This window comes from Oncorhynchus keta, chromosome 28 (assembly GCF_023373465.1).
Source record: "Oncorhynchus keta strain PuntledgeMale-10-30-2019 chromosome 28, Oket_V2, whole genome shotgun sequence".
Classification (NCBI taxonomy): Eukaryota; Metazoa; Chordata; class Actinopteri; order Salmoniformes; family Salmonidae; genus Oncorhynchus; species Oncorhynchus keta.
The window spans coordinates 54093231-54119034 of record NC_068448.1 but is presented as its reverse complement, the minus strand read 5'-3'; the positions used below and the strand labels follow the sequence as shown (position 1 = coordinate 54119034).

The following is a 25804-nucleotide window of genomic DNA, read 5'->3' as shown; positions in this document are numbered from 1 at the left end:
TTGGTTTGAAATATACTTAACTATCAAAAGTCAATGTCATTTCTAAAATATACTTAAGTATCAAAAGTAAAAGTGTAAATAATTTCAGGTTCCTTATATTAAGCAAACCAGACGGCATCATATTCTTGTTTATTTAAATCTACAGATAGCCAGGTGCACGCTCCAACAGTCTGATATAATTTACAAACTAAGCATGTGTTTAGTGAGTGTGCCAGATCAGAGGCAGCAGGGATGACCAGGGATGTTCTCTTCCTATGTGGGTGAATTTTAGAATTTCTGTCCTTCTAAGCATTCAAAATGTATTTTCAGTACTTCTGGGTGTCAGGGAAAATGTATGAAGTAAAAAGTATATAATTTTCTTTAGGATTGTAGCAAAGTAAAAGTTGTCAAAAATATAAATAGTAATGTACAGATACTAAAGTAGTACTTTCAAGTATTTTTACTTAAGTACTTTACACCACTGGGTAGTACGTGCCATGCATACCGATTTGTGTCAAGAGCTGCTGGGTTTTTCCACGCTCAACAGTATCCCGTGTGTATCAAGAATGGTCCACCACCCGAAGGACATCCAGCAAACTTGACAGAACTGTGGGAAGCATCGGAGTCAACATCAGCCAGCATCCCTGTGGAGCGCTTTAGACACCTTGTAGAGTCCATGCCCCGACGACTTGAGGCTGTTCTGAGGGCAAAAGGGGTTGCAACTCAATATTAAGAAGGTGTTCCTAATGTTTGGTATAGTCAGTGTATGTGACGCGTTATGCTTAGTAAGCCACTTCAGTTTTTTATTGTTATTTCAGTGGTTCATTGTCCAGTAATAGGCTGAACATACTGTATTTCCATGTAATAATCACGTTCTCTGGCGCCAGTTCTGAGCCACCATCAGTTGATAAGAGGAAGCCGTGTGTCCGGTGTTCAATAATGAAGTTGTAATAACAACATGAGAAAGCTGAAAGGACGCTGGCTCACGACCTCGCGACGTCCTGTTTCAGTCATAAAGGCACCTAGCTGGACTGCGAGCACGTGAAATGAAACCGTTTCTCATAATGTAAACTCGAAGCTCTGTTTAGTAAGGAAGGAGTCAAGGGAAAGGCTGTAATGATGACTGGGTCACCGGTGAGGAGAAGCAGAGAAGAGAATACCTTGATAGTTAGGATATGATAAGAAAGCCGCTGTGGTAGAGATTAGAGGTCAACCAATTTTTATTTATTTGTAATAATGACAACTACAACTACTGAATGTACACTTATTTTAACTTAATATAATACATCAATAAAATCAATTTAGCCCCAAGTAAATAATGAAACATGTTCAATTTGGTTAAAATAATGCAAAAACAAAGTGTTGGAGAAGAATATGTGCTAGGTAAGAAAGCTAATGTTTCAGTTCCTAGCTCAGAACATGAGAACATATGAAAGCTGGTGGTTCCTTTTACCATGAGTCTTCAATATTGCCAGGTAAGAAGTTTTAGGTTGTAGTTTTATATGAATTATAGGACTATTTCCCTCTATACCATTTGTATTTCATTAACCTTTGACTATTAGATGTTCTTATAGGCACTTTAGTATTGCCAGTGTAACAGTATAGCTTCCGTCCCTCTCCTCGCTCCTGCCTGGGCTCGAACCAGCAACACAACGACAACAGCCACCATCGAAGCAGCATTACCCATGCAGAGCAAGGGGAACAACTACTAGAAGGCTCAGAGTGAGTGATGTTTGAAACGCTATTAGTGTGCGCTAACTAGCTAGCCATTTCACTTCGGTTACACCAGCCTCATCTCGGGAGTTGATAGGCTTGAAGTCATAAACAGCGCAATGCTTGACGCACAAGAGCAGCTGGCAAAACGCACGAAAGTGCTGTTTGAATGAATGTTTGTGCCTGCTCCTGCCTACCACCGCTCAGTCAGATGCTTAGATACTTGTATGCTTGTACGCTCAGTCAGATTATATGCAACGCACACGCTAGATAACATCTAGTAATATCATCAACCATGTGTAATTAACTAGTGATTATGATTGATTGTTTTTTATAAGATAAGTTTAATGCTAGCTAGCAACTTACCTTGGCTTACAGAATTCGCGTAACAGGCAGTCAGTCTCCTTGTGGAGTGCAATGAGAGAGAGGCAGGTCGTTATTGCGTTGGACTAGTTAACTATAAGGTTGCAAGATTGGAATCCTCCGGGCTGACAAGGTGAAAATCTGTCGTTCTGCCCCTGAACGAGGCAGTTAACCCACAGTTCCTAGGCCGTCATTGAAAATAAGAATGTGTTCTTTAACTGACTTGCCTAGTTAAATAAAGTTTTTTTTTTTTTAAATGGCAAATCTGCGCCCAAAAATACCGATTTCCGATTGCTATGAGAACTTGAAATCGGCCCTAATTAATCAGCCATTCCGATTAATTGGTCGACCTCTAGTAGAGATGCACATAAATAGCCTACATGTTCTGGACTTTTCCCCTCTAAATACTCAGTTTTATTTATTCATATTTTTCAAATCCATGCCTGCTAAGTCATTTAATAGCGCAAGCATTGGAGAAAACTTACACATCGAGTTTGTTTCATGTAGGCATTTTGTATTGAAATATGTCAGTGACATGATGTGACATTGCATGCAGGAAGGTTGAATTCCATGCCCACTCCCTTTCATCTCTGTGTAACTCCCTAGACCAGCAGTGGGTGTGGCACGTACGTGTGCTCAGAGGCAGGAGGGAGAAGTTTAGTTTACTTTCATCCTCCTGTCTCCAGGCCTCCTCCCATTCTTTCTCTCTCTCCCCGTTACCCCTCTCCCTCCATCCTCCTGCTATGATTTAGGCGTCAGCTTAGCTCACTCCCCCCCCCCTACCTCCTCCCCTGGCTGGATCAGGTTACCCTGCCATTACTCAGACGTTCCCCAGCGCGGGTACTCTGCGTCAGGGGCGGGGAGGCTGCCCTGCCGCAGTGCCTCACCGGTCCACTACCAGACCAGGCCGACTGCCTGGCGCACAGGGCAGACCACAGACGCCTCTGGTCAGTGGAGCCACTCCAGCTATGGCACAGGCTCCGAGGAAAATGACACAGTCGGGTGAATGGTGGCTCAGCTGGCTCTCTATAAACACCAGCGCTGTATTTCATGCTCTGTTACAGAGTAGGATGTGGACCTAGGAGCTAGCTAGGTTATTTCATCATCCTGCAGTTTTGAGAGATGATGATCATAGATCTCTTAGATGTTTTTATTTTAAATATACTTTTTGTGCTTGAATATAATTCTTCTGGGTACATTGTTAAAACTCCTAAAAAAATATATTTTCTTATTTTGCAAGATATTTTGCAGCTCATGTAGGCAAGGCAACCCAGAATCTTGACCCCACTATTCTATTTAGAGGCAACGCCATCCATCGAAGACCGACCGCACAACAAGGCCTGCTCACAAAGTCAGACAGAGATTTGTGGACCTCGTCGTTTTATGGTTGTGTAATGTCGGGTCTCTTGACGAGTAAAATGTCTTGTTAAACCTTACACCACCCTACTCCCATAAAAGTGAGTGATGTAGGCCATAGATGCGGGCCTTCCTGCCACTCTGTTAAGGATGTCCCTGCTGTAGTGCTGCTGCTGGGGGGGGGGAACTGGGAAGGGATGGGATGTGAGTGGTCGGTCTGGACAGAAGCTTCTTGGTCAATGCATGACGCTGTAGGATTTTCACTGGCTGATCTTTATTGGCTGATAAATGGATGCTGAATGAAACCAAATATCTGAGAAGCTGTCTGAGATATTGTAGTGTGTGGGATCTCTGCTGTGTGTGTCTTTGCTTGCACATTGCGATCGTGTGTGTTCCTAACAAGACTTCCAGGTCAGACTAGACCTGGGCCGTTCCATTCCTTAATTCTAGTCTATGATCGACAAATGCCTATGCATAATAGTTTCCCTAGGCAGACCGTTACCTAGGGTCGGGTTCCCCAGACTATATGCATTATGTCAACAGCTAAGTTGAGCCAACAGCATCACAAGACACAGTAGCTTTAGCATTATCTGATGATACAGGTCAGCCAGCCTATCGAAGGTAATCCAGTGTAATTGAGAATGGGAAGCCATGTCGTCGGGGAGGCGGAGGGCTCGGGGCGGTGATCTGTTCATTCCTCATCTCTATAGTTGTTTTTATAGTAATTAGACATCTGTGCTTGGGAATAATTGTCTAGTAGCAAGGGAGCAAGAGACGGGTCCTGTGCCTGAGGGGTTGTTGGTTCTGTCACAGACAAAACAACAGGGCTGCAGACAGACTCTCCTGTTTATTACAGCCTGTTTCGTTGCCTTCCACTCTGTCCTCCCTCCCCTGTGCAGTGTGTGCGTGCATTCGTGCGTCATAATGTATGGCACAGCAGCATTGTTTGCACAGGAGAGAGGTTTTTTTCAATGTGATTTTTGTCATGTAGAATTACAGATGGGGTTTGGAATATTTAGGACAACCTAGATCCAGGGCGTCTTTTTGCCCTGAAGAGCAGGAAGATTGTTCTCTCTCTCAGATCTTAGAATTCATAGGCAGCACGGAGATCGTCGGTTTCTGTGATCTTATTCCAGAAAGTCTTTCTGATTGCGGTGCATCGTTCTGCTGATGTTTTGAAATCAGGCTGTTAATGTCACTAGGAATGAAGCGGACAGTTTAATAGATACAAACCGCTGCATCTGAACAATTTTGGGGCTGAATTTTGAGATGAATTAGTCCCTTGCCTTGTTTTGTTAGAAGAGGGAGATCCCACTCCTGGGGCGTAGGCATGAATCGGTGCTTAAACCATGCTTGGGATGATTTTCACGCAAAGTTTGAAACATCAGTATGAACGTTTGCTTGAGAGTACACGTAAATGTACGCACAGCCATGGCCATGTGTAGTACAGTGCCAAGTGGTGGAATAAGGGAACTGCTTGTCAAGCATAGAACGGAGAAATGATCTGTTGAAATTGTGAGAGTAATAATTGAATCATTTTTTTGATTTCATCATATTTCCATTGTGAATTCAACATACTGTAACTTGACATGCTTTATAATTTGACCACATCAGTACATTTGTTACAATAATTATCCATCTGAAGCACAGTAATTTGTTAAATGAGGTGTACGTGTGAAAGTGAAACCATTGTTGACATACTATAAAAGGCTGAGGTAATGGGAACTAGACGGAGAGATGCCTGATCTTGCTCTGTTTAAAGATTTGGCCAACGCTGCATTTTGCAGAGAGCCATGTTTTTAGAGACTGGTGGGGGACATTTTCTGCAGAAAGTACAGATTTGCTCATCAGCTATCGTTTCCAAAAACCAACTTTATAGGATTTTTTTGCGAGGATTTAAGAAATACCCCGTTTAAAAAGGCGAACAAATGCCATTCCCGGTGCACATCCAAATGCTATCCACCCTCAGGTATTTGGCAACGGGCACTTTTCAGCAGGAGCTCGTTGACCGTCATCTCTCAGCCCTCGATAAGCCATTGTTTTTGATGCAATCATCAGCCAAACGAACAATAACACATACAATTTCCATACACCATGCCCACAACAGGTTGAAGTCCAGAGGTATTTCTTCGCCACGATGCCATCAATGGGTTCTCAAATACAAAACGGAGCAATAGACGACACCCACATCTCCATAAAATCACATCGCAAAACAATTTAAATGATGTGAACAGAAAAGGCTTCCACTCTTTCTGTGCAGGTGATGCGCAAAAGACGCCGATGAATTCGGTGGCCAGGTGGAACGTAAATGATTCCTTCATTCTGCAGAACAGCACTGTTGGCCTATACTCTTACAGGAGGGAGCTGTTGAGAATGGATGGCCTATTGATGAGTGTTGTCTACTTGTTTGAAGTGTAATTCCCGTTGCTAAAGCAACTTGATTGAATTGGTCCTCTTTGTAGTTATGTTCTTTATTTTTACTGGTCACGCCACAACTGATCGAGCCAAATATATATTTTTTTGGTTGTACTCAATCTCTGACACTAGCACCTCTATTCAGTGGTGGAAAAAGTACTCAATTGTCATACTTGAGTAAAATACTACTTGAGTAGAGGTCTTAAGTATTTGTTTTTAAATATACTTAAGTATTAAAAGTAAATGGAATTGCTGAAATGTACTTAAGTATCAAAAGTAAAAGTATAAATCATTTAAACTTCCTTATTTTAAGCAATCCAGACTGCACAATTATTCTGTTTTTTATTATTATTGACGGCCAGGGGCATGCGCCAACACTCAGACATAATTTACAAACGAAGTGTTTGTGTTTAGTGAGTCCGGCAGATAGGAGGCAGTAGGGATGACCGGGGATGTTCTCTTGATAAGTGTGTGAATTGGACAATTTTCCTGTCAAAATGTAACGAGTACTTTTGGGTGTCATTGAAAATGTAAGAATCATATTATTTTCTTTAGGAATGTCGTGAAGTATAAGTTGGCAAAAATATAAATAGTAAAGTTCAGATACTTTTTAAAATACTAAAGTAGTTTTTTGGGGGTATTTTTACTTAAGTACTTTACACCACTGCCTCTATTTCAGCTTTGGAATTTCACATTTTTCTTTGCTTTCTTTGAATGCGCAGTTGTATTTCATGGTACGGCGTTGTATATTCCCAACGGGTTAAAGGAATGATTCTGACCATATATGGTTAAGGTCATGCATGAGCACTGAGGCGGAGAACAATTGTTATTTACTAATGGTTATCTCCTTTTCAGTTTGCGTATGATGCTCGTAGGATGTTTTTGATAAATCATACTTTTTCTATGCATATGTACGACCATTCTAAAATTCCATTTGTAAGTAGTATTTTAGATTAGTTTCTACGCAATATTTTTTTATGTGAGGCCCTTGGCCTCTTGTTGTGATGAAGTATGATCACTCCCTGGTTGCGGTTCGACTCATTCACCCAGCACTGTGGAGAGAGCGACTGAATAGTCCCTCAGATCCAGTACCTGGAATGATGGCTCAGCCTCTCCCTCCTTAGAGTGAGAGACCTGGCAGTGCATTAAGGCAGGCCTTCAGCTACACCCCAGTTCAAGTTGGACACGCTAAGCCGTCTACAGCTCACACGAGACCTCTAAATTACTGCTTTTCATGACCAGAAAAGTGATTCAGATGTTTTATGAGTTTTTGTCTGTTGTTGTGTTTTTCCTGTCTTAGAGGCAACAGACCCTTGTAGCGTGCGCGCACACACACACACACACACATACATGCACACACCACACACACACTGTAAGGGTATGAGACCAACCTTGAAAAAGGTACAGCGAGCCTTAGGGTTCATGTTAAACTGCTGGAATACATTATTTGGTATGTTTTGGAGCAGAGATGGCGAGGCTCAGCATGTACCTGTCAATGTTAAATGATTACTCATTTCCTGCGGAGGGAGAATGGAGTAATAGCATGCAGCTGGCTCAGCTGGACCTTACCTTGCTCTCTATCGCTCTCTCTCACAATGCATTTCCACATAACATGTTGGGGGCAATGAAACAACGGAGCCCCATTTAATTTTCAATGGAGGGAAGTGAAGTGGGCGGGGGGGGCTTATGCGAGCATGGGCGAGGGAGCATGAACAGGGCAGGACCAAAGTAGGGGAAAGCTGAACTTTATGCAAATACTCCGTGATATCGTGACACTTTTGACCAATTGAAGCTCATTATAACTTCCAGACGCTACTGGATTGGCTGTTGACACTAGCACGACCTAGCCTGCTTGCTAGCACCCACATGAAGTGGCTAGGGTGGCTATGCGAATGATCGCGTTATGTGGAAAACCCCTCTTACTCCTCATTCTCTTGCTCTCGTCTTTCTCAGTCTTTCCAGTTGTTGCTAGCTCTCACCATAGCAGTCCATGTGACCAAGCGTGACACACCTCTTGGGCAGGTTTTTATTAGAAAAGGGAATGAAGGTAATAAACACCTCTCTCATGCTGCTAGTCTGTGACCAACAGACATGGTCAATTTACTGAGACATGTAACGTTGTGATGGCCTGAGAAAGGTAACTCAACCTATCCATCTGGTCCATTTATCCAATGAATAATAAACCCATTTGGATTTACTTAACACCGATTGCTCCATGGTCTCTTACGTCTATCCTTATTCTTCCTACGGCCGCTTTCCTCTTGATTAGCTAAATGTTTCATTGATCCGCCAGGTGAGAAGCTTCACGGAGGAACCATATTTATCACAAATTTTCCTGAGAATTTGTACATTTATATTATTTAAACTTCATTTAACTAGCCAAGTCAGTTAAAGAAGAAATTGTTATTTACGATGACGGCCAAACCCGGAACACGCTGGGCCAATTGTGTGCTGCCCTATGAGACTCCCAATCACGGCCGGTTGTGATACAGCCTGGAATCTAACCAGGGTCTGTAGTGATGCCTCTAGCATTGAGATGCAGTGCCTTAGACCACCGCGCCACTAGGGAGCATCATACAGGAAGGATGTTGTCTGCCTCTCTCTGCCACAAGCCGGACCCTTTTCATCAGAAAACGGTCAACGTAAATCCAGGGAATGTGACCGTCGTATAAGTCTGCAATACTGAACAAGTAAAAGCTGATCAGTTCAGGTTTCTACCCACTGTAATTAGAGATGGGCTATTATTCCAGAGCTTGTATGTGCTGAAGGTGGGCTTTTTCCTCCAAATGTCAGCAAAAGACAGACTTGATAAACAGTGTGAGGATGTAGAACTAGGCTACATTTTCAATGTCCTGAGATTGTGTAAAAGCGACAATGACTCACGCATTCCCTGAGAATCACAGCTAATTAAGAAAGTAATTAAGATTGTAATCTTTGCAGAGACAGAGAGCAAAAGCCCCAAATTGTCTATATTCAAATCAACCTTCAAAAGGAAATCCCGGCTCCATTCATGAAAGGGGGCAGAAATTAAACCGTAACAATCACATTTTCTCTTCTTATATTCTGCCCTTTCCTGCGTCACCCGGGACATCTGTTGAAGAGCGCAATGTTACGCCAAGTAAAAAAATCCCCTCTATGCACTCTGAATGACTGTTCATTATCCATTCGCCATACACATTTCGACTGCATTTATTTCAATAAATGTCACTCCAAGGACACACTTTCAATATATACTGAACAAAAAATATAAACGCAACATGTAAACTAAGTCTATGCAACGCTGTGTGTTTGGCACGATGGCATCAATGATGCAAAAGGTGATGATGCAAATCATCTTTGTTGTGATGTTGTCTAACGCAATGCGATTTAGAAAACCTGCAACATCTTTGTTCTGGCCTAGCAAGCAGAATTCCTCATATTTAGTCTATAGTATTGATGGAAAAACGTAAATGCTCCCTTACAAAGTAAATACTTTCTGGCTTCTTTTTGGAGCATCCAGTGTGTTTTGCTTAGAAATGTGCCATGTACACTCAGTTAGGCGGTTTTATATTTGACGTCACAGTTAGTGAGTGGCTTGACCTTCTCATAGTTCAACTTTATCCTATAGTTAATTTGTCTTTATTTTAAAGTCTGTTGAAATCAATCTTTTCTATATATGATTCTGTTTTGGTTTTCTTGTCTGTCACTCACTGTAGGCTCCCCCTTAAAGTAAGCACAGTCACGTGACTTCCATAGCATAGGGCTACTTAAAGCAAGCGTTACTGGTGATAAGTGTTCTCTGCCTGGGTTACAAAGAAAACCTCTGTTTCCTGAAACGCTTTATGTATCCTGAAGAAAAATATAAACGCAACATGTGAAGTGTTGGTACCATGTTTCATGAGCTGAAATAAAAGAGCTCAGAAATGTTCCATACACACAAATTTGTTTACATCCCTGTTAGTGAGCATTTCTCCTTTGCCAAGATAATCCATCCACCTGACTGGTGTGGCATATCAAGAAGCTGATTAAACAGCATTGTCATTACACAGGTGCACCTTGTGCTTGGGACAATAAATGGCCCCTCTAAAATGTGCATTTTTGTTACGCAACACAATGCTGCAGATGTCTCAAGGTTTGAGGGGGTGTGCAATTGGCATGCTGACTGCAGGAATGTCCACCAGAGCTGTGGCCAGATAATTTAATGTTAATTTCTAATACTTTTTAATATCTCTACCATAAGCCGCCTCCGTTGTTTTTAAAGAATTTGGCAGTACGTCCAATCGGCCTCACAACTGTAGACCACATGTATGGTGTTGTGTGGGCGATCGGTTTGCTCGCCCTGCCACATTGTGGCAGTGGGGTTATGGTATGGGCAGGCATAAGCTACGGACAATGAACACAATTGCATTTTATCAATGGCAATTTGAATACACAGAGGTACTGTGAAGAGATCCTGAGTCTCATTCATGTGCCATTGTCGTGCCTTTTTTAAAGGTATCTGTGACCAACAGATGCATATCTGTATTCCCAGACATGTGAAACCCATAGATTAGGATCTTGTACATTTATTTCAATTGACTGATTTTCTTATATGAACTGTAACTCAGTAAAATATTTTTATATTTTTGTTAAGTATACATAAAAAATAAAATGGCATCTGCAAATGTTAAGACGTCCTCTGATGTAGGTAGAGGTCTGTTTAATGTATAAGTCTAACTTAAAGTGCTTAAAGTTTTTTTCTCTACAGTTCGTACCTATAAATGCAGACAATGCTTTCACTCACACTAGTTTGGATCAGGAATTAGTCAAATTCCCAATAGTCTTCCTCCTGGTTTTCCGTTCTTTCCTCTGGCAGACAGGAAAGGGTTACTCTCCATGTTTCCTGCGGTATTCCCAGTGCTCTTGCTATGTTCTGATTGCCTTCTTGATGTTAAACATTCCCAGGCTTCTATAACCTTCTAGTTAGCCTGCACCGGCCAAGAGTTATCCCAGGTGAACAAGTGGGCGAACCTCCTGTTTTTTAAGGATAAAATCTCTTCAGTTTAAAAAAATATATATTTTGGTGGGGGGTGGGAGTGTTGGGAAAGCATTCTCTCTTTTTGCATGAATTCCTGAGCACCACGCCATGGGAAAGCATGTTTCCTGAACCATGTTTGTTGAATTGGCTAAGATATAAAAAATAAAACATTCTGTATGTATGCAACCCTTACATTTTAGTGGAAACAAACAATGCCAAATTTCACTTGTAGCCTACACTGTGTCTGATACAGTAACCCAGGGTTCCCCAACTGCCTGCCCGCGGGCCAAATTCGGTTTTGCCCACCGAGTTTTCTGAGCATTTTTTTTATTTTTATAACAGTTTTTAATTTTTAATGTATTTTATTGTTCTTCATACAGACTGTAAACCCCCCCCCAGCAAATTACAGTGGGGCAAAAAAGTATTTAGTCAGCCACCAATTGTGCAAGTTCTCCCACTTAAAAAGATGAGGCCTGTAGTTTTCATCATAGGTACACTTCAACTATAACAGACAAAATGAGGAAAAAAAATCCAGAAAATCACATTGTAGGATTTTTAATGAATTTATTTGCAAATTATGGTGGAAAACAAGTATTTTGTCACCTACAAACAAGCAAAATGTTTGGCTCTCAAAGACCTGTAACTTCTTCTTTAAGAGGCTCCTCTGTCCTCCACTCGTTACCTGTATTAATAGCACCTGTTTGAACTTATCAGTACAAAAGACACCTGTCCACAACCTCAAACAGTCACACTCCAAACTCCACTATGGCCAAGACCAAAGAGCTGTCAAAGGACACCAGAAACAAAATTGTAGACCTGCACCGGGCTGGGAAGACTGAATCTGCAATAGGTAAGCAGCTTGGTTTGAAGAAATCAACTGTGGGAGCAATTATTAGGAAATGGAAGACATATAAGACCACTGATAATCTCCCTCGATCTGGGGCTCCACGCAAGATCTCACCCCGTGGGGTCAAAATGATCACAAGAACGGCGAGCAAAAATCCCAGAACCACACGGGGGGACTTAGTGAATGACCTGCAGAGAGCTGGGACCAAAGTAACAAAGCCTACCATCAGTAACACACTACGTAGCCAGGGACTCAAATCCTGCAGTGCCAGACGTGTCCCCCTGCTTAAGCTAGTACATGTCCAGGCCGTCTGAAGTTTGCTAGAGAGCATTTGGATGATCCAGAAGAAGATTGGGAGAATGCCATATGGTCAGATGAAACCAAAATAAAATATAACTCAACTCGTCGTGTTTGGAGGACAAAGAATGCTGAGTTGCATCTAAAGAACACCATACCTACTGTGAAGCATGGGGGTGGAAACATGCTTTGGGGCTGTTTTTCTGCAAAGGGACCAGGACAACTGATCCGTGTAAAGGAAAGAATGAATGGGGCCATGTATCGTGCGATTTTGAGTAAAAACCTCCTTCCATCAGCAAGGGCATTGAAGATGAAACGTGGCTGGGTCTTTCAGCATGACAAGGATCCCAAACACATCGCCCGGGCAACGAAGGAGTGGCTTCGTAAGAAGCATTTCAAGATCCTGGAGTGGCCTAGCCAGTCTCCAGATATCAACCCCATAGAACATCTTTGTAGGGAGTTGAAAGTCCGTGTTGCCTAGCAACAGCCCCAAAACATCACTGCTCTAAAGGAGATCTGCATGGAGGAATGGGCCAAAATACCAGCAACAGTGTGTGAAAACCTTGTGAAGACTTACAGAAAACGTTTGACCTCTGTCATTGCCAACAAAGGGTATATAACAAAGTATTGAGATAAGTATTTGGTCAATAACAAAAGTTTATTTTCCACCATTTGCAAATAAATTCATAAAAAAATCCTACAATTTTCTGGATTTTTTTCCTTCTCATTTTGTCTGTCATAGTTGAAGTGTACCTATGATGAAAATTACAGGCCTCTCTCATCTTTTTAAGTGGGAGAACTTGCACGATTGGTGGCTGACTAAATACTTTTTTGCCCCACTGTAGCTTCAAGTGATTTGAATTTTGGAAATGTGTTCCAAAGTATTCCCACGCATAATAGAGAGATACATTATGTGTTCGCATACAAATGTAAGCAAGGTTTGAAATTATTTGTTTTAATTAAAAATTATATCCGTTTGGGATTCTTGCTGTCAATTTGCAGTTTATAAATGATTTGTAATTATGTTCCGGCCCCCAGACCATCCATCCGCTCAAGAAAGAAATTGTCCCGCGGTTTAATCTAGTTGATCATCCCTGCAGTAGCCTATAAATTGAGCTAAGAGTTTGGTTTAAGATCTTCTAGGGTTGGTGACGTAGCTAAGCCCAATGATGGAGTCCACTCATTGACTCAGCCAAGAGCTGTCAAAATGAAGAATGTGTTCCATTGACTACCTTAACTAGTCTAGCTGGGAGGTTCTTCTGACATAGCAGAAACACATTTTTTATATGTCCGTCAATAGAAAATTGTCAAACGTATAAGCAAGAGATATGGCTGTGCTAAATTACAATAGATTATCTATTCCAATGGAACTAAAAATCATATCATCCTGGAATTTACAAGCTGAGATTCCTTCTCTGCAATTTGAGACAGTTATTATTTGCCAAACAAAAACAATTCTGCATCCCAAAATTTCCTGCAGTCTCATTCCCACGTTTCTTTTTTTCTTTCTCCCACCACATTTTTTCCACCACACCGGTCCGTCTGTCTCTCTCTCTCTCGACACCTGGTAGACGGACCGACGGACATGTTTGGTCTGCGTTCACGTTGTCGTCCGACTGAATGGAACGTCTAGTGATTTGTATAAAATATATCAAGCCCAGACTAGATAAACAACAGGAGGGACTTCTTGTCATGGACCTGACCCAGGATCAGACCTGCCAAGAAAGCCCTATATTTAGCCCAGTGATGCTCCAGCTAATTGTCCATGAGGCCTAATCATTTCCAGGCTCCCAGAGCAGCAAACAAATGATTGCAGAAGCCAGAACACTGACAGCTACCCTGAAGTTAAGTTCCCAAATTCAACCGTGATCTCAGGGCTCTGCAAACATGAGGCAAATTATGGTGGTCTTTAGCCCATCTTCCATATTGGATCTGAGTCTAGCTGCAAAACTCCTACTTTACATACGTCCCATCGTTGTTGTCCAGTGTTTCCCATTTATTCAATAATCAACGGCACCCGTGTCACCGCCACTCAAAAAAAACATTTACAAAAATATATATATTTCTGCCGAGACGTGGTTTTAAAAGGATAGTCTAAGAGTTTGGCAATTAATCCATTTTTCTACTTACCCAGAGTCAGATGAACTCAACATAATTCTGTTTTCATTCATTTTGGAGTAGAATGTCCTTTTAAAAAAGTCACCAGAAGTGACCTTGCAGTGGGTGTCCGGGAGCTGATTGTGATTGTTATCTTGATACTAGTGCTGAGCGATGAACTGAAGTTTAACTTTTTTATTTGGTTATTTACCAACTACACTAAACAAAAATATCAATAAAGTACTAGAGGTCGACTGATTTTAATCGGAATGGCGTGTTTTAATTAGGACCGATTTCAAGTTTTCAATCGGATATCGGTATTTTTGGACACCGATTTAAAAAAATATATTTTATGATTATTATTACTATTTTTACACCTTTAAGTCCGTTAACTTCTTGGATATAGGGGGGCGCTCTTAATTATTTTATGGATTAAAAAAACGTTCCCGTTTTATGCAAGATATTTTGTCACGTGAAGATGCTCAACTATGCATATAATTGACAGCTTTGGAAAGAAAACACTCTGACGTTTCCAAAACTGCAAAGATATTGTCTGTGAGTGCCACAGAACTAATGCTACAGGCGAAACCAAGATGAAATTTCATACAGGAAGTGCCCCAGATTTTGAATGCGCTGTGTTCCAATGTCTCCTTATATGGCTGTGAATGGTTCACGAATGAGCTTAGACTTTCTGTCATTTCCCCAAGGTGTCTGCAGCATTGTGACGTATTGGTAGGCAAATCATTGGAAGATTGACCTTAAGAGACGACATCTACCAGGTGGCCGCTGGGTGTCCTCCGTTGCAATTATTGCGTAATCTCCAGCTGCGTGTATTTTTCATTCGCTTCGAGGAGAAACACAGCTGCCACGAATGATTTATCATCGAATAGATATGTCAAATCAAATTTTATTTGTCACATACACATGGTTAGCAGATGTTAATGCGAGTGTAGCGAAATGCTTGTGCTTCTAGTTCCGACAATGCAGTAATAACCAACAAGTAATCTAACAATTCCAAAACTACTGTCTTATACACAGTGTAAGGGGATAAAGAATATGTACATAAAGATATATGAATGAGTGATGGTACAGAGCAGCGTACAGATACAGCCCGCCAGGATGCTCTCGATTGTGCATCTGTAGAAGTTTGTGAGTGCTTTTGGTGACAAGCCGAATTTCTTCAGCCTCCTGAGGTTGAAGAGGCGCTGCTGCGCCTTCTTCGCGATGCTGTCTGTGTGGGTGGACCAATTCAATTTGTCTATGATGTGTATGCCGAGGAACTTAACTTACTACCCTCTCCACTACTATTCCATCGATGTGGATAGGGGGGTGTTCCATCTGCTGTTTCCTGAAGTCCACAATCATCTCCTTAGTTTTGTTGACGTTGAGTGTGAGGTTATTTTCCTGACACCACACTCCGAGGGCCCCCACCTCCTCCCTGCAGGCCATCTCGTCGTTGTTGGTAATCAAGCCTACCACTGTTGTGTCGTCCGCAAAGTTGATGATTGAGTTGGAGGGTGAACAGGGAGTACAGGAGAGGGATCAGAACGCACCCTTGTGGGGCCCCAGTGTTGAGGATCAGCGGGGTGGATATGTTGTTGCCTACCCTCACCACCTCAGGCGCGGCCCGTCAGGAAGTCCAGTACCCAGTTGCACATGGCGGGGTCGAGACCCAGGGTCTCGAGCTTGATGACGAGCTTGGAGGGTACTATGGTGTTGAATGCCGAGCTGTAGTCGATGAACAGCATTCTCACATAGGTATTCCTCTTGTCCAGATGGGTTAGGGCAGTGTGGTTGAGATTGCATCGTCTGTGGACCTATTTGGGCGGTAAGCAAATTGGAGTGGGTCTAGGGTGTCAGGTAGGGTGGAGGTGATATGGTCCTTGACTAGTCTCTCAAAGCACTTCATGATGACGGAAGTCAGTGCTACGGGGCGGTAGTCGTTTAGCTCCGAGCAAGACATCCTGGTCCGTGACTGGGCTGGTTTTCTTCTTGTAGTCCGTGATTGACTGTAGACCCTGCCACATACCTCTTGTGTCTGAGCCGTTGAATTGAGATTCTACTTTGTCTCTATACTGATGCTTAGCTTGTTTGATAGCCTTGCGGAGGGAATAGCTGCACTGTTTGTATTCGGTCATGTTACCAGTCACCTTGCCCTGATTAAAAGCAGTGGTTCGCGCTTTCAGTTTCATGCGAATGCTGCCATCAATCCACGGTTTCTGGTTAGGGAATGTTTTAATCGTTGCTATGGGAACGACATCTTCAATGCACGTTCTAATGAACTCGCACACCGAATCAGCGTATTCGTCGATGTTGTTATCTGACGCAATACGAAACATATCCCAGTCCACTTGATGGAAGAAGTCTTGGAGTGTGGAATCAGCTTGGTCGGACCAGCGTTGGACAGACCTCAGCGTGGGAGCTACTTGTTTTAGTTTCTGTCTGTAGGCAGGGATCAACAAAATGGAGTCGTGGTCAGCTTTTCTGAAAGGAGGGCGGGGCAGGGCCTTATATGCGTCGCGGAAGTTAGAGTAACAATGATCCAAGGTTTTTCCAGCCCTGGTTGCGCAATCGATATGCTGATACAATTTAGGGAGTGTTGTTTTCAGATTAGCCTTGTTAAAATCCCCAGCTACAATGAATGCAGCCTCAGGATGTATGGATTCCAGTTTGCAAAGAGTCAAATAAAGTTCGTTCAGAGCCATCGATGTGTCTGCTTGGGGGGGAATATATACGGCTGTGATTATAATCGAAGAGAATTCTCTTGGTAGATAATGCGGTTGACATTTGATTGTGAGGAATTCTAAATCAGGTGAACAGAAGGATTTGAGTTCCTGTATGTTTCTTTGATCACACCACGTCTCGTTAGCCGTAAGGCATACGCCCCCGCCCCTCTTCTTACCAGAAAGATGTTTGTTTCTGTCGGCGCGATGCGTGGAGAAACCCGCTGGCTGCACCGCCTCCGATAGCGTCTCTCCAGTGAGCCATGTTTCCGTGAAGCAAAGAACGTTACAGTCTCTGATGTCCCTCTGGAATGCTACCCTTGCTCGGATTTCATCAACCTTGTTGTCAAGAGACTGGACATTGGCGAGAAGAATGCTAGGGAGTGGTGCACGATGTGCCCGTCTCCGGAGTCTGACCAGAAGACCGCCTCGTTTCCCTCTTTTACGGAGTCGTTGTTTTTGGGGTCGCCGACTGGGATCCATTCTGTTGTCCTGGTTGAAAGGCAGAACACAGGATCCGCATCGCGAAAATCATATTCTTGGTCGTACTGATGGTGAGTTGACGCTGATCTTATATTCAGTAGTTCTTCTCGACTGTATGTAATGAAACCTAAGATGACCTAATGTAAGAAATAACACGTAAAAAAAACAAAAAACTGCATAGTTTCCTAGGAACACGAAGCGAGGCGGCCATCTCTGTCAGCGCCGGAAGTACAAAAACACCTTGAGGATTGATTCTAAACAACTTTTGCCATGTTTCTGTCGATATTATGGAGTTAATGGAGTTAATTTGGTAAAAAGTTCGGCGTTGTAGAGACTGCATTTTCAGATTTTTTTCTTAGCCAAACGTGATGAACAAAACGGAGCGATTTCTCCTACACAAGTAATCTTTTGGGAAAAACTGAACATTTGCTATCTGAGAGTATCCTCATTGAAAACATCCGAAGTTCTTGAAAGGTAAATGGTAAATTTACCTTTGAAGAACTCAAATTCAAAGGTAAATTTTATTTGAATGCTTTTCTTGTTTTTGTGAAAATGTTGCCTGCTGAATGCTAGGCTTAATGCTATGCTAGCTATCAATACTCTTACACAAATGCTTGTGTAGCTATGGTTGAAAAGCATATTTTGAAAATCTGAGATGACAGTGTTGTTAACAAAAGGCTAAGCTTGTGAGTGAATATATATTTCTTTCATTTGCGATTTTCATGAATAGTTAACGTTGCGTTACGGTAATGAGCTTGAGGCTATAATTACGCTCCCGGATACGGTATTGCTCGACGCTAGAGGTGAAGAACACATTCTTATTTTCAATGATGGCCTAGGAACGGTGGGTTGACTGCCTTGTTCAGGGGCAGAACAACAGATTTTTACCAGGTCAGCTCCGGGATTCAATCTTGCAACCTTACCGTTAACTAGTCCAAAGCTCTAACCACCTGCCTCTCATTGCACTCCACGAGGAGCCTGCCTGTTACACGACTGCAGTAGAAGCCAAGGTAAGTTGCTAGCTAGCATTAAACTTATCTTATAAAACACAATCAATCATAATCACTAGTTAACTACACATGGTTGATGATATTACTAGTTTATCTAGCATGTCCTGCATTGCATATAATCAATGCAACGCAGGGGGATAATTTAACAAAAACGCATTTGCGTAAAAAGCTCAATCGCTGCACGACTGTACCTAAGCATAAACACCAATGCCTTTCTTAAAATCAATACACAGAAGTATATATTTTTAAACCTGCATATTTAGCTAAAAGAAATCCAGGTTAGCAGGCAATATTAATATTAATGTCACTTCTCTTGCGTTCATTGCACGCAGAGTCAGGGTATATGCAACAGTTTGGGTAGCCTGGCTCATTGCGAACTAATTTGCCGGAACTTTACTTAATTATGACATAACATTGAAGGTTGTACAATGTAACAGGAATATTTAGACTTAGGGATGCCAGCCATTAGATAAAATACAGAACGGTTCTGTATTTCACTGCAATAATAAACGTTTTGTTTTCGAAATGATAGTTTCCAGATTCAATCATATTAATGACCAAAGGCTCGTATTTCTGTGTGTTATAATTAAGTCTGATTTGACAGAGCAGTCTGACTGAGCGATGGTAGGCAGCAGCAGGCTCGTAAGCACTCATTCAAACAGCTCTTTCGTGTGTTTTGCCAGCAGCTCTTCGCAAGCACAGCGCTGTTTATGACTTCAAGCCTCTCAAGTCCCGAGATTAGGCTGGTGTAACCGATGTGAAATGTCTAGCTAGTTAGCGGGGTGTGCGCCAATAGCGTTTCAAACGTCACTCGCTCTGAGACTTGGAGTGGTTGTTACCCTTTCTCTGCAAGGGCCGCGGCTTTTGTGGAGCGATGGGTAACGCTGCTTCAAGGGTGGCTGTTGTCGATGTGTTCCTGGTTCGAGCCCAGGTAGGGGCGAGGAGAGGGATGGAAGCTATACTGTTACACTGGCAATACTAAAGTGCCTATAAGAACATCCAATAGTCAAAGGTATATGAAATACAAATGGTATAGAGAGAAATAGTCTTATAAATAATATATTAACTACAACTTAAAACCTCTTACCTTGGAATATTGAAGTCTCATGTTAAAAGGAACCACCAACTTTCATATGTTCTCATGTTCTGAGCAAGGAACTTAAACGTTAGCTTTTTTACATCACATATTGCACTTTTATTATCTTCAACACTTTGTTTTTGCATTATTTAAACCAAATTGAACATGTTTCAATATTTATTGGAGGCTAAATAGATTTTTATTGATGTATTATATTCAGTTAAAATAAGTGTTCTTTCAGTATTGTTGTAATTGTCATTATTACAAATACATTTTAAAAAATTGTCTGATTAATCGGTATCGGCTCTTTTGGTTCCAATAATCAGTATAGGCGTTGAAAAATCATAATCGGTCGACCTCTATAAAGTATCACTCTAAAATGTGCAGTTTTGTCACACAACACAATGTCACAGATGTCTCAAGTTTTGAGGCAGCGTGCAATTGGCATGCTGACTGCCGGAATGTCCACCAGAGCTGTTGCCAAATAATTGAATGTCAATTTCTCTACCATAAGCCACCTCCAACATTGTTTTAGAGAATTTGGCAGCCACGGACAACAAACACAATTGCATTTTATCGGCAATTTGAATACAGAGCGATACTGTGGTGAGATCTCATTGATGTGCCATTGTCGTGCCTTTTTTGTAAGGTGTCTGTGACCAACAGATGCGTATCTGTATTCCGAATCATGTGAAATCCATAGATTAGGGTCTAATTAATTCATTTAAATTGAAATGTATTCCTTATGACACATTTTTGTTGTCTTTTTTTGCCCCCATTCAAAGATAACTAAGTAATATACCCAACTGAAATATTTAATTATTTCATTGTAATTTCCAATTTTTCTATGTTGACCTGGCAATTGAATGTTCACTATTTTAGGTTTTGGAGTTTCCATAAAAAAGCTCTAATCATTCATGTTGAAACAAATGATCAAAACCGAAAACGGTGATCCTTTTATAGAACCGAGACCAAACCAACCTCAAAAAGCATTATCGCTCAGCACTACAGACTATAGGTATACTTCAACAGACCAGCCCAGTGAAACACACTGTAACTGTACCAACACCTGCCAGCAGCACTAACCCACAAAGCTCTATCACAGCTTTCACACAGGAAGCATCTCCTAACCAACGGATAGCTGCACCACGTGGGCTCCATTAGGACTGATGGTAGGCCAGGCCAGGCAATATGGGGCTGTCCTACCATTGCTTGCTGAGCTTGTTGCCGACATACAATGTGGTGGTGTGCTGGTTCTGGTTGTAAAGTCTACCCCCCCCCGTGTGTTGGGTTACAGCTCTGTTTCCTGTGTGGTTCCTGTCCCCGCTCTCGCCCTGGTGAAGCTGCGGACACATGATCGTCAGGGTCAAGGGGTGAGGAGTTGTGGTAGGAAGAGCGGATAGGGAGAACTCTGAGCGGCCCTGCCTTGAGCCTTCTAAAGCCCCAGGAAAGAGGCTTTCCTTCCTGGTTGTTCTCTCACAGGAACTCTGGGGAAACCTGCGGCCTCCCAGGCCTTTCCATGGACATTTCCATTAATATTGGATGCCTAAAATGAAATAAAACTTTTTGTCACATGCTTCGTAAACAACCGGTGTAAACTATCAGTGAAAGGCTTACTTTACGACAATGCAGAGAGAGAAATTGAAAAATAATAACATAAGGCATAAATACACAGAGTAACGATAACTTGGCTGTATACACAGGGTACCAGTACCTAGTCTATGTGCTGGGTTACTAGGTAATTGAGGTAGACATGTACGTATAGGTATCGGGTAGAATGACTAGGCAACTGGATAGTTAATAAACAGTAGCAGCAGCGTATGTGATGATTTAAAAGAGCTGGTGCAAAAAGGGCCAATGCAGATAGTCCGGGTACATATTTGGTTGACTATTTACAGTAGCAGTCTTATGGCTTGGGGGTAGAAGCTGTTCAAGGTCCTGTTGGTTCCAGAGTTGGTGCATTGGTACCGCTTACCATGCGGTAGCAGAGAGAACAGTCTATGACTTGGGTGGCAGGAGTCTTTGACAACTTTTAGGGCCTTCCTCTGACACAGCCTGCTGTAGAGGTCCTGGATTTCAGGGAGCTCGGCCCCGGTGATTGTACTGGGCCGTACACACTACCCTCTGGAGCGCCTTGCGGTCGGATGCCAAGCAGTTGCCATACCAAGCGGTGATGCAGCCAGTCAAGATGCTCTCAATGGTGCAGCTGTAAAAAAAAAAAGATTGAGGATCTAAGGGCCCATGCAAAATATTTTCAGCCTCCTGAGTGGGAAGAGGCATTGTCATGCTTTGGTGTGTGTGAACCATGTTAATTCCTTAGTGATGTGGACATCGAGTAACTTGAAACACTCCAACCCGTTCCACTACAGCCCTGTCGATGTGGATGGGAGCGTGCTCGGTCCTCCGTTTCTGGTAGTCCACGATCAGCTCCTTTGTCTTGCTAACGTTGAGGGAGAGGAGGTTGTCATTTTTTTGTAGGGGGTAGGTCTGCTTTAATATGGCATATTGTGGCTTCCATCAATGTAATTTTCTGCATCATTTCCAATCCCCCATTTAATAAAAATATATATATATATATTTTTTTTAAATGTATTTTCCCTAACCCTACCACCCCTCCCCTAGTTGGAGTAAACTAATGGATAACAACTCTTAGGCTTCTACTTCCAGCTTATGCAGTTGAAGTCGGAAGTTTACATACACCTTAGCCAAATACATTTAAACTCAGTTTTTCACAATTCCTGACATTTAATCCTAGTAATAATTCCCTGACTTAGGTCAGTTAGAATCACCACTTTTATTTTAAGAATGTGAAATGTCAGAATAATAGTGTAGAGAGTTATTTATTTCAGCTTCGATTTCTTTCATCACATTCCCAGTGGGTCAGAAGTTTACACACACTCAATTAGTATTTGGTAGCATTGCCTTTAAATTGCTGAACTTGGGTCAAACGTTTCGGGTAGCCTTCCACAAGCTTCCCACAATAAGTTGGGTGAATTTTGGCCCATTCCTCCTGACAGAGCTGGTGTAACTGAGTCATATTTGTAGGCCTCCTTGCTCGCACACGCTTTTTCAGTTCTGCCCACACATTTTCTATAGGATTGAGGTCAGGGCTTTGTGATGGGCACTCCAATACCTTGACTTTGTTGTCCTGAAGCCATTTTGCCTAGACTTTGGAAGTATGCTTGGGGTCATTGTCCATTTGGAAGACCCATTTGCGACCAAGCTTTAACTTCCTGACTGATGTCTAGAGCTGTTGCTTCAGTATCCACCTAATTTTCTGGCTCATGATGCCATCTATTTTGTGAAGTGCACCAGTCCCTCCTGCAGCAAAGCACCCCCGCAACATGATGCTGCTACCCCTGTGCTTCACGGTTGGGATGGTGTTCTTTAGCTTGCAAGCCTCCCCCGTTTTCCTCCAAACATAACAATGGTCATTATGGCCAAACAGTTATATTTTTGTTTCAACAGAACAGAGGACATTTCTCCAAAAAGTATGATCTTCGTCCCCATGTGCAGTTGCAAACCATAGTCTGGCTTTTTTTATGGCAGATTTGGAGCATTGGCTTCCTTGCTGAGCGGCCTTTCAGTTTATGTCGATATAGGACTCGTTTTCTTCACAAGGACCTTTGCTGTTGTTCTGGGATTGATTTGTACTTTTCGCACCAACGTACGTTCATCTCTAGGAGACGGAACGCGTCTCCTTCCTGAGCGGTATGACGGCTGCATGGTCGCATGGTGTTTAATACTTGCGTACTATTGTTTGTACAGATGAACATGGTACCTTCAGGCATTTGGAAATTGCACCCAAGGATGAACCAGACTTGTGGAGGTCTGCAATTTTTCTTCCTGAGGTCTTAGCGGATTTCTTTTGATTTTACCATGATGTCAAGCAAAGAGGCACTGAGTTTGAAGGTAGGCCTTGAAATACATCCACAGGTACACCTCCAGTTGACTCAAATAATGTCAATTTGTCTATCAGAAGCTTCTAAAGCCATGACATAATTTCCTGGAATTTTCCAAGCTGTTTAAAGGCACAGTCAACTTAGGGTATGTAAACTTCTGACCCACTGGAATTGTGATACAGTGAATTATAAGTCAAATGGCTGTAAACAATTGTTGGAAAATGACTTGTGTCATGCACAAAGTAGATGTCCTTACCGACTTGCCAAAATCTATAGTTTGTTAACAAGACATTTGTGGAGTGGTTGAAAAACTAGTTTTAACGACTCCAGCCATTCCTGTACTTGCGACCAAAAACAAGCTCCAGTACCAACACAAATTATCTAATGTTTCTTTCTCTTCGCAGTAAAATCGGAGGAGCTGGGATGCTTGTATCCCCAATATATGCAACATTCAATTGGTTGCAAGAATTTTGTATAATAATTTAAATTGAAAACCTCTAAGTTTTGAATCCTGTGTTGTTTTGTTTATCAGTTCATAAACCATGTGCCATGGAATCGGTACATCGAAAATCTCTTCCCAACTATTTTGCAATCTATATGGCACAGCTGTCATCATTTTTTGGGGGTCCTTAAATGAAACTGGTATACTTCTTTTACTTATCACTATTTTTTCCCCCAGTTTTGGTCCTTACATTCTCCCCTTCCACTTGCCCCTTCCATTTTTGTGATAATGCTGCAATGAGTGGGTTGTAATTTTGAGTAGAGCAGACACTTACAGTGGGGCAAAAAAGTATTTAGTCAGCCACCAATTGTGCAAGTTCTCCCACTTAAAAAGATGAGAGGCCTGTAATTTTCATCATAGGTACAACTATGACAGACAAAATGAGAAAAAAATCACATTGTAGGATTTTTAATGAATTTATTTGCAAATTATGGTGGAAAATAAGTATTTGGTCACCTAAACCAAGCAAGATTTCTGGCTCTCACAGACCACTAACTTCTTCTTTAAGAGGCTCCTCTGTCCTCCACTCATTACCTGTATTAATGGCACCTGTTTGAACTTGTTATCAGTATAAAAGACACCTGTCCACAACCTCAAACAGTCACACTCCAAACTCCACTATGGCCAAGACCAAAGAGCTGTCAAAGGACACCAAAAACAAAATTGTAGACCTGCACTAGGCTGGGAAGACTGAATCTGCAATAGGTAGGCAGCTTGGTTTGAATAAATCAATTGTGGGAGCAATTATTAGGAAATGGAAGACATACAAGACCACTGATAATCTCGCTCGATCTGGGGCTCCACGCAAGATCTCACCCCGTGGGGTCAAAATGATCACAAGAACGGCGAGCAAAAATCCCAGAACCACACGGGGGGACCTAGTGAATGACCTGCAGAGAGCTGGGACCAAAGTAACAAAGCTTACCATCAGTAACACACTACGCCGCCAGGGACTCAAATCCTGCAGTGCCAGACGTGTCCCCCTGCTTAAGCCAGTACATGTTCAGGCCCGTCTGAATTTTGCTAGAGAGCATTTGGACGATCCAGAAGAAGATTGTGAGAATGTCATATGGTCAGATGAAACCAAAATATAACTTTTTGGTAAAAACTCAACTCGTCGTGTTTGGAGGACAAAGAATGCTGAGTTGCATCCAAAGAACACCATACCTACTGTGAAGCATGGGGGTGGAAACATCATGCTTTGGGGCTGTTTTTCTGCAAAGGGACCAGGACGACTGATCCGTGTAAAGGAAAGAATGAATGGGGCCATGTATCGTGAGATTTTGAGTGAAAACCTCCTTCCATCAGCAAGGGCATTGAAGATGAAACGTGGCTGGATCTTTCAGCATGACAATGATCCCAAACACACCGCCCGGGCAACGAAGGAGTGGCTTCGTAAGAAGCATTTCAAGGTCCGGGAGTGGCCTAGCCAGTCTCCAGATCTCAACCCCATAGACAATCTTTGGAGGGAGTTGAAAGTCTGTGTTGCTCAGCAACAGCCCCAAAACATCACTGCTCTAGAGGAGATCTGCATGGAGGAATGGGCCAAAATACCAGCAATAGTGTGTGAAAACCTTGTGAAGACTTACAGAAAACGTTTGACCTCTGTCATTGCCAACAAAGGATATATAACAAAGTATTGAGAAACTTTTTTGTTATTGACCAAATACTTATTTTCCACCATAATTTGCAAATAAATTCATTAAAAATCCTACGATGTGATTTTCTGGATTTTTCCCCCTCATTTTGTCTGTCATAGTTGAAGTGTACCTATGATATAAATTACAGGCCTCATCTTTTTAAGTGGGAGAACTTGCACAATTGGTGGCTGACTAAATACTTTTTCCGATTTTTGGTTCCAACTGCCGTGTCTTTGTGAGACTCAGAGTAGGTGAACGGATGATCACTGCATGTGTGGTTCCCAACGCCAAGCATGGAGGAGGAGGTGTGATGGTGTGGGGTGCTTTGCTGGTGACACTGTTAGTGCATTATTTAGAATTTGAGGCACACTTTACCAGCATGGCTACCACAGTATTCTGCAGC

The 25804-nt window shown here is 42.2% G+C and overlaps 1 protein-coding gene across 7 annotated transcripts in view; it reads left to right on the top strand.

Moving 5' to 3' along the window:
- Positions 1 to 25804, top strand: part of LOC118361562 (zinc finger protein 438-like) — a 99529-nt gene that overhangs the window by 15715 nt on the left and 58010 nt on the right. The gene's annotated exons all lie outside the window — the stretch shown is intronic.